This window comes from Megascapheus bottae, chromosome 13, assembly GCF_031878675.1.
Source record: "Megascapheus bottae isolate mThoBot1 chromosome 13, mThoBot2.hap1, whole genome shotgun sequence".
Lineage (NCBI taxonomy): Eukaryota > Metazoa > Chordata > Mammalia > Rodentia > Geomyidae > Megascapheus > Megascapheus bottae.
The window spans coordinates 36165134-36173208 of record NC_143521.1 but is presented as its reverse complement, the minus strand read 5'-3'; the positions used below and the strand labels follow the sequence as shown (position 1 = coordinate 36173208).

The window sequence follows — 8075 nt, the reverse complement described above, 5'->3', positions numbered from 1 at the left end:
TGACAATACATCAGCTTAGCTAAGAGGAAGTTGGGAAACATATCACATAGACTTGAGTAAACAGTATTGAGGATGACTAGTTTGGGTTGTGTGATATTTCTTATGGGAAAGGTTACCCAGCAAGGGGAAACAGAAGTCAGGACATTAGAAGAAGTTAGAAGTTAGAAGAATTGGCTTCCTCAAGGGACGTCCCTAAAAGTAAATCCAGACTTCCTGATCTACAAAAATAGTTTTCTCATATATGCTACTTCTCTCAGAAAATAACATGTGCAAGGCAGAAGAAGAACATCCAGTTTACTCAATGATTTGGAGAGAAACCAACAGCCTTGAAGATGGGTTCCACTCTGCACTTGTTATCTTTCCATTTACTTCTCTCGGCTCCCACTGCCAAAAATTCTTAACTGATTTATATGGCCTGTTTTCTCTTTTTGCTGCTAGAATGATTCCAAATTTCTTCTTCTCAACACTTCATTCCAACCAATCCCCTTTCTACCAACCTTATGTTCATTCTCACATAATGACTCCACTTTAAAGATTATAAAGAAAATTTAATTCATTCAATGGAAGTCCCCTAATCCCTTTCCTTAAATATGCAATTATCCTTTAGCTGTACACATCTACCTTCCTGTTACAAGTGAAAATCATCTTTCTTTTGTAAAATTTATCTTTTACCCTCTATCTCTTCCTCTGTTACTCTCTGTCTACTTTGGTTCTGCATTCTCCTTTGGTTCTCTATGTAGGAATATGATCCACATGAACTACATAAAGGTTTGGTTGGCTGATGGTGTGAGATTGGATTTGGCCATTGTAAATCTTTAACATTTGGTCTGAGAGCAGGACAAGTGTGAACACAGGACATTTCCTCCTTGGATAGCCTCCTTCTCAGGAAGGTTGGCAGTGACTGCATTCCTTCATCAAAGGCCAGTATAGTTGGGTGCTGGTGGCTCATGCCTGTTATCCTAACTACTCAGAAGATTGAGATCTGAGCATTATGGCTCAAAGCTAACCCAGCAGGAAAGTCTGTGAGACTTCTTATCTCCAATTAACCATTAGAAAACTGGAAGTGGCCTTGTGGCTCAAAGTGGTAGAGGACTAGCCTTGAGCCAAAAAAGCTCAGGGACAGTGCCTATGTCCATTCTGAATTCAAGCCCCATGACTGACAAAAAAAAAAAAAAGAAAAGAAAAAAAAGCCAATATATTTGAATCAGGAATTTGGCTGCTACAACTACACATCTCAATGTGTTTTTCCCCAAATTTTTATTTCCCTTGAAAAACATTTTTATGAAAACATTAATTGTGTCCTGTGGGAAGCTTTGTTGTGATGCTTACATACATGCATATAATATGCTTTCATCATATTTACCCTGTGACTCTACTTCTCCCATCCCCACTTTGATCTTTTTTCCAATTTTAAGGGGTTTCATTGTGACATTTTCATCATTCTCCTCCCCTTATCCTGTCTTTTAGCCTCTCTACCTCCTGTTAGTTCTCCCTAGTAGACCTCCATTTATGTTCATGTTTATTATTTTCTTTAGATCCCTTCAGAAGAGAGAAAATATACAGTATTTGTTTTTCTGAGTCTTACTTTCTTTGCTTAACATGATCTCTCTAGTTTCATCCATTTTTCTGTAAATAACATGATTTTATTCTTCATTATGGCTGGATAATACTCTATTGTGCTTCTATACCACATTTTCTTTATCCATTCATCTGTTGATGGACATATCAGCTGATTTCACTGCTTGGCTATTGTGAATAGTGCTACTATAAACATGGGGGCTGCAGACATCTCTATTGTGTGGTGACTTGTATTCTTTTATTTACATGCCTAAGAGGTATAGCAAGATCATATAGAAAGTTATTTTTGTTGTTGTTGGGGCACTTTTACACTGACTTCCATTGTGGCAACACTAATTTATATACCCACCAACAGTGTATAAGGAATCCTTTCCTTTCTACACTTCACCAGCTTTTAGAATTAATTTCTTGATAAGAGCCATTCTGACTGGGGTAAGATGGAGTCTTAATGCCATTTTTATTTGCATTTCCTTTATGGTTAAGGATATGATTTATTGACCATTTGTGCTTCTTTTAAGCAGTCTAATTTCTCCACTTCTGAAATGGATCTATTTTTCCTTTGGTGTTTAATACATTGTAGCTCTTTGTACATTCTGGATATTAATACTTTTATTCCATAAATAGCTGGAAGAAAATCTCTCCCATTCTTTTTGACAGCCATCCCTTTTCTTAGTGGGCTTTCAGAAGCTACCTCTTGTTGATCCTGAGTATTCAGTCCTCTTGAACATGGTTTTCTCAGTTCTCTCCATAATTATGTAAATGAGTTGTTCATTAAATCAGTTAACTCATCTTTCTTTGAGCTGCTGCTTGTTGACCAGAATCTGGTCATTCACTTTTCACCTGAGTATTAAGAAAAAGTACTCAAACTTTGAAAATAAGGCCACAGGGTGAATAGAATATTCTTTTATTGTTGTATGGGATTATGCTTTTACTGGTCTCCCCAAGGATTATCTAGGAGAATGTACTTTGTTCAGGTCACAGCTTATTATGGATTAGAAAATCTATATTTCCTGTATTTATATGCTAATTTGTGCATTATTTCTTCTAGAGTGATGCAAATAACTGGACCCATGTTTTCTCTTCCATAGAAATGATTCCAAATATAGACCTATAGAACTACAGAAGAACTAAACCTCTCATGTTTCAAGTATCTTTTGGATTCCTATGTTAGTGAATAATATCATCACTTAATTGCTCATGCCAGAACTTTACATACTTTCCTGGAATTCTTCTGCTTCACCTCTTACATTCAATTAGACTCTTGACTGGGATAATTCTCCTTTCAAGTATTTGCAAGCTGTTTCTTGTCTGCACTCTAACACCTACATTTTGGGCTGAGCCACATTCATTCCACTACTTCCTACTTAGCTTCCTTTTCTCTGCTTTTTTCGAATTCCAAACCATTATCTAAAAGAAAGTTAAAATCACTTACTCATTCATCTTAATCTCTTAAATATTTCCTATTTTCTTTGAGTCCAAAATCTTCATCATAGTTCTTCATCCTCTATCCCTGCCTTTTGCTACAACCACTTTCCTTACGTATTTTTCACCTACTCAATTCTCCCAACATAGAAAGTAGTGATATATACCAAGTGGAATTCAGTCATTGGACTTAAAAAAATAGGCTTGTTTCGTGTTTCCTGCAGAATACAAGATTAACCTCCAAACACAAAGTAATGGTGAAAAATGAAACAAAACAAAAACACAATAAAGAATTTTAAAAACTTCAGTTGATGATTTAAACTTATGTAATTTTATTGGGACTTAGAGTCCTTTGTAGGCTGACTATTTTGCTTCCATGTCTTCCTGGAAGGCCTGATTGCTCTTCATTGGAGCCATTATTCATGGTTGTTTATGCGATGGATAACTTTGAAAGATGATGGAGCAAATGTTTTTCTGTATTTTATAGAAGCAGTGGCTCTCCCAATATCAGACTTCCTCAGCTGGGATAGAACTACTATACAGGGGTAGCATCTATCTGGGCCACTCCATGAACCCGGCTTGCTCCCCAGCCCGTGGATCTGTGGCACGAAGAGACGAGACGTTGCAGAGGTTTCTAGATACTCCCACTGCTTGCTGTAATGTGGGTAATAAAATCCTTTTGTTTCCAACTCAGGAGGTTTATCTCTTTGGCTAGCATTCAAGGAAAGAACAACAAGCAAATTTATTAGCTTGGAAATCAAATCAAGGTCTGATAGTTTTATACTTCTAAAGCATTTCTTTGGCTTCCAAATAACTGTAAGAAATGTTGATAAAATGTCACCTTTCTCCAAAATAGGAAATGAAGACAACAATGATTAATAGGTTAATAATGGCATCTGGCAGAATTATTTTGAGGCAGCTTTCTGATTTGATTCCACAACAGTGATAGGAAAACATTCCATGTCAACCTTTTATACTTCATAATTAGTAGACCTAGGGCTGAATTAGTAATGTGGATTTATTTTGCTATCAGAGTCATCTGAATATAGTGAATATTCATTATTTTTTCTTTCTAAAATACAGCAGCAACACCTCTATACTATTGGTACAAACACCAAAATATACATGGGTCATCAGATCTTGGTTAGAATAGCTGAAGGGATGGATAGACACTGACCTGAATAAAAGCCTTATACGTGCCAATTTTATTTTGAAAAATGAGTTCATTCTATAAACAATAAATACCTACTAATGTCTAAGGTGTTTTAAAAAATAGTATGTATCTATGACATACAAACCCGCAGCCTAATTTTAATTATGTTCTAAAACCTAAGTGCCAGTGATTGTATATAGAGATTCCCTTCTTGAATACTGGTTTCTTAAACACATCATTTGAAATATGATGTAAAAATCAAAGTTAATAAATTCTTTAATAAAAAGAAATATCCTTGAAAATCTTATATAGCTTATAACTGTCAGGAGAGACTGAAATGCACTCATTTTCTTTCTTTCTTTCCTTCTTTTATCCCTTCCTTCCTTCCTTCCTTCCTTCCTTCCTTCCTTCCTTCCTTCCTTCCTTCCTTCCTTCCTTCCTTCCTTCCTTTCTTTCTCTGTTGTGGGGCTTGAACTCTGGGCGTGGGCAATGTCCCTGAGCTCTTCAGCTCAAGACTAGTGATCTACCACATTGAGCCACAGTGCCACTACGTGAAATGCACTCATTTCTAATGGAAGGTAACAAAGCTCTGATAAAAATATGTATACCACTATAGGAAAGTTCTCAATGCATACACATGGCCACACCTACCCACACATAAAATACTGCTATGCAGAAAGCATATCTATTAAATTTTCTAGATTCATCGCACAGTTTTAGGCTAATATTTTACACACACATACATATATAAATAAGAATATAAGAAAATACTGTTAAAAACACATGCTATGCCATAGATTTATAATACTTTCCAGAAATCCTTGTCTATGACAGCTTACAGGTGATATTAATAAAACTAATTATAAGGGATCCTAAATTTGAGTTATGCATCATTGCTCAAGGAATCTGAAAAGAAAATTCATATAATTTGCTTCACAAACCATCTGTGTTTCCTTGAGGCTTTATAACAGAAGATGAGAATATTCATGTTGAGCCATATTCACTGAAAATACATGAAGGAAAATACTTATTTCTTATTACTCTTGTGAGACTAAATGAAAAATTGAATCTATTAAAAATTGAATTTGCTTGGAAAAAACAGCTTGGTGTTTTAAATTATAAACTGATGAACACTTGCCAAGGGTTCATGTATTGTACTTGTATTTTGGAATGTAAATTAGACTATAGCATTGTGTGAATGGGTACATTAGCAAGACTCAGTCTAGTCTTGCTATAGGTACAACATTTCACATGGAAGGTGATCATTCTTCTACCTGTCCATAGATCAAGGAACAAGATTGCCAGAGAAGAATGGCCACTGTCTTCTTCATTAAAGATGGTAGAGATATGATTTTCAAGGTGAGAAAGTCAGGTGCCCCTGTCTTGTACCTGCATTGCTAACTACTCAGGGGGCTAAAATCTGAGGTTGAAAGCTCAAAGCTAGCCCAGGTAGGAAAGTCTATGAGACTCTTATCTCCAATTACGAACACCAAGAAGCTGGAGGTGGAGGTGTGGCTCAAGGTGTAGAAGGCTAACATGGTACACAAGTAAACAAATTCAGGGATAGCACCCAGGTCATGCGTTCAACCCTCACTATGAGCACAACATATATATATATATATATATATATATATATATATATATATATATATATATATAGAGAGAGAGAGAGAGAGAGAGAGAGAGAGAGAGAGAGACTAAAAAAAGCACTGTGGTTGTATCACTCAATGCACAGACAGGCCATTCTTTCTGTGTAACTGGTGCTGGCCAGTGATACGCAAATGCAAATGACTGAGTAGGATTTCTCAGCAAGCCCTGGCTTTCTTTTTTAAGCTCTGGCTTTCTTGAGCATGGTTGAGCTAGAATGCTCTTTCATACTCATTCTTCATCTTCCTCCAGTCCCATTCTTCTTTCCCTCTCCCTCTCCTTTTCCCTCTCCCCTCCCTTCCCGTCTCCTCCCCTCCCCCCCTCTCTATTTATTTATTTATTTTTGTTTGGTGGATGATAGGTCTGGGTGATTTCTCTGAGCTATCTTGGCTCAAGGCTCTACCACACTGAGCCAAAGCTCCACTACTGGTTTTTTAGTGGTTAACTGAAGTAAGAGTTCTCACAGGGAGTTTTCTACTTGTAGATTGAACTGAAAATCTCAGATCTCAGCCTCCTGAGTAGGTAGATTGCACACCAGTCACTTGTGACAGGCTCCATTCTTCTTTGTATTGTAGGATCAGGAGCTCTCTAGAAATAGTGAGACAAGGAAATCTGCATGGTAAGAACATTGTAACAAAGATGAGAATTCATGGTCAATGACATCATCGAGTAAATGCATGCTGCTATCATCTTAGTCTGCACATCTTGGTTTGTGAAAAAAGAAATTGTATGTTTGTACTATTGTTAACCATATTTTCTTTACATATAGCTGAATTCCCAATGGAAGGAAGAATAAATGCAGATTTCCTTTGAAGTTATGAATATGTAACTTCTACTAATGCCTTTAAAATACTGGAAACAATAATGGAAATTGGAATTAATTCCAATTTTTTATAAAAATTTTAATTAAGCATTCCTGGTTAATCCTGTAAGAGCACGGTCAGAGTTTCACTTTAAAGCATGTAGTTTTAATTGCTTTAAAAGCTTTTGCTAAGAGACACTATTATCTTTGAATTTCTTGCTGTTTTATTCTTTCTCTTTTTCTCTTTCACTTTCCCCTTCAATCTTCTAGACCTTTTATATTTCTCCATTTTTTCTTTATGTTCCTAAGCCAGACAAGCATTATGTATATTGTGTTCACTGCATATATTTTTCTTCTTTCTCCTTTCACAAGTTTTACAAATGGAGGACTCTCTTTGCTTCAAATTGCCATGGTTTATAATTTTATTAAAAGAAAGAGATACCACTCTAATATTATAGGAGACTTCTGTGGACTTTGATTTCTTTTTTCCCCCTTTTTCCTTGATTTAACAATCCTTGAAAGAAAAATAAATTATTATCCTTTGACTGGGCATAACCAAGATTATTAAAATTCTTTTCATGAAGGAGAAATGAAATCTGGGAAACAAGGAAAAATTGTATTTTCTGGTATATAGAGAAAACTTAGCCTTTGACCTGGTGATCTGATGATTCAGTGCCATCTTACCCTTATCATTAGTTCATTCATCCAGCACATGTTTATCCAGAGATTTCCATGGGAAGGAACAATATGTTCCTTTACTTCTTCAAAGAAAGGAATATGAGGCAACTGAGGTTTAATTTCTTCTTATGATTTCTATCAAAATCATGAGGCATGGGAAGAAAGTGTTAATCTGATGCAAGTTGCCCCTATGAGAATAAAAAAGAGAATGAAGACAGTGAGTCTCTGTCTTACAGACAACAAGACAGGCTTGCTTAATGACTTACTGAAAATATGAACTCTTCCTCATTAATTGAGGTTATCTGACTCAGTTGCTTTTGTGGTCTTGGCAAAACAAACCTGTGAGGAATCTTTACAGACTATCCAAAAACTGAGTTGTTTAGGATCACAGGAAACTGGTAGAAGTATGTTCTGGTAGAAAAGACAGTCAGGTGTCTCAGCCGTTAAGGTTTTGAAGTAAGGAGGAAGTTTCTTGAGGGTGAATGTTTTCACTGGACCAATTCATTCTTTATGTCCTCTCCATAAGTAAGGCTTCTGAAGAAGTTTTAAAGAAAGACGATATACAATAAGTGTTTGGTTCTTATGGTTATTCTTTTACATACTGCTGGTCAGCTTGTTCTACATTCTAATATTAAGCTCTGGGTTTCAAAACTTGAAATTATATAAAGATTCCAGAACAAGTTCAGGGTAATACCTCAAGAGCAAAATGTAGGATCTTACAAATAAAGATTTAAGACAAAGTCCTCAAAAATGAATTATGGTGTTATGGACCATGAGGAAGATGTAAATTTTTTT

At 35.9% G+C, this 8075-nt stretch overlaps 1 long non-coding RNA gene across 1 annotated transcript; it reads right to left on the bottom strand.

Annotated features, from left to right (window-relative positions):
* Positions 1-3627: 3627 nt before the first annotated feature.
* On the bottom strand, positions 3628-7696 carry LOC150055818 (uncharacterized). Its single transcript, XR_016537467.1, has 3 exons — positions 7620-7696; positions 7287-7468; positions 3628-3711 (listed from the first exon to the last, which is right to left on the bottom strand). It is a non-coding gene; the product is annotated as an uncharacterized LOC150055818 (long non-coding RNA).
* Between the last annotated feature and the right edge of the window lie 379 nt (positions 7697-8075).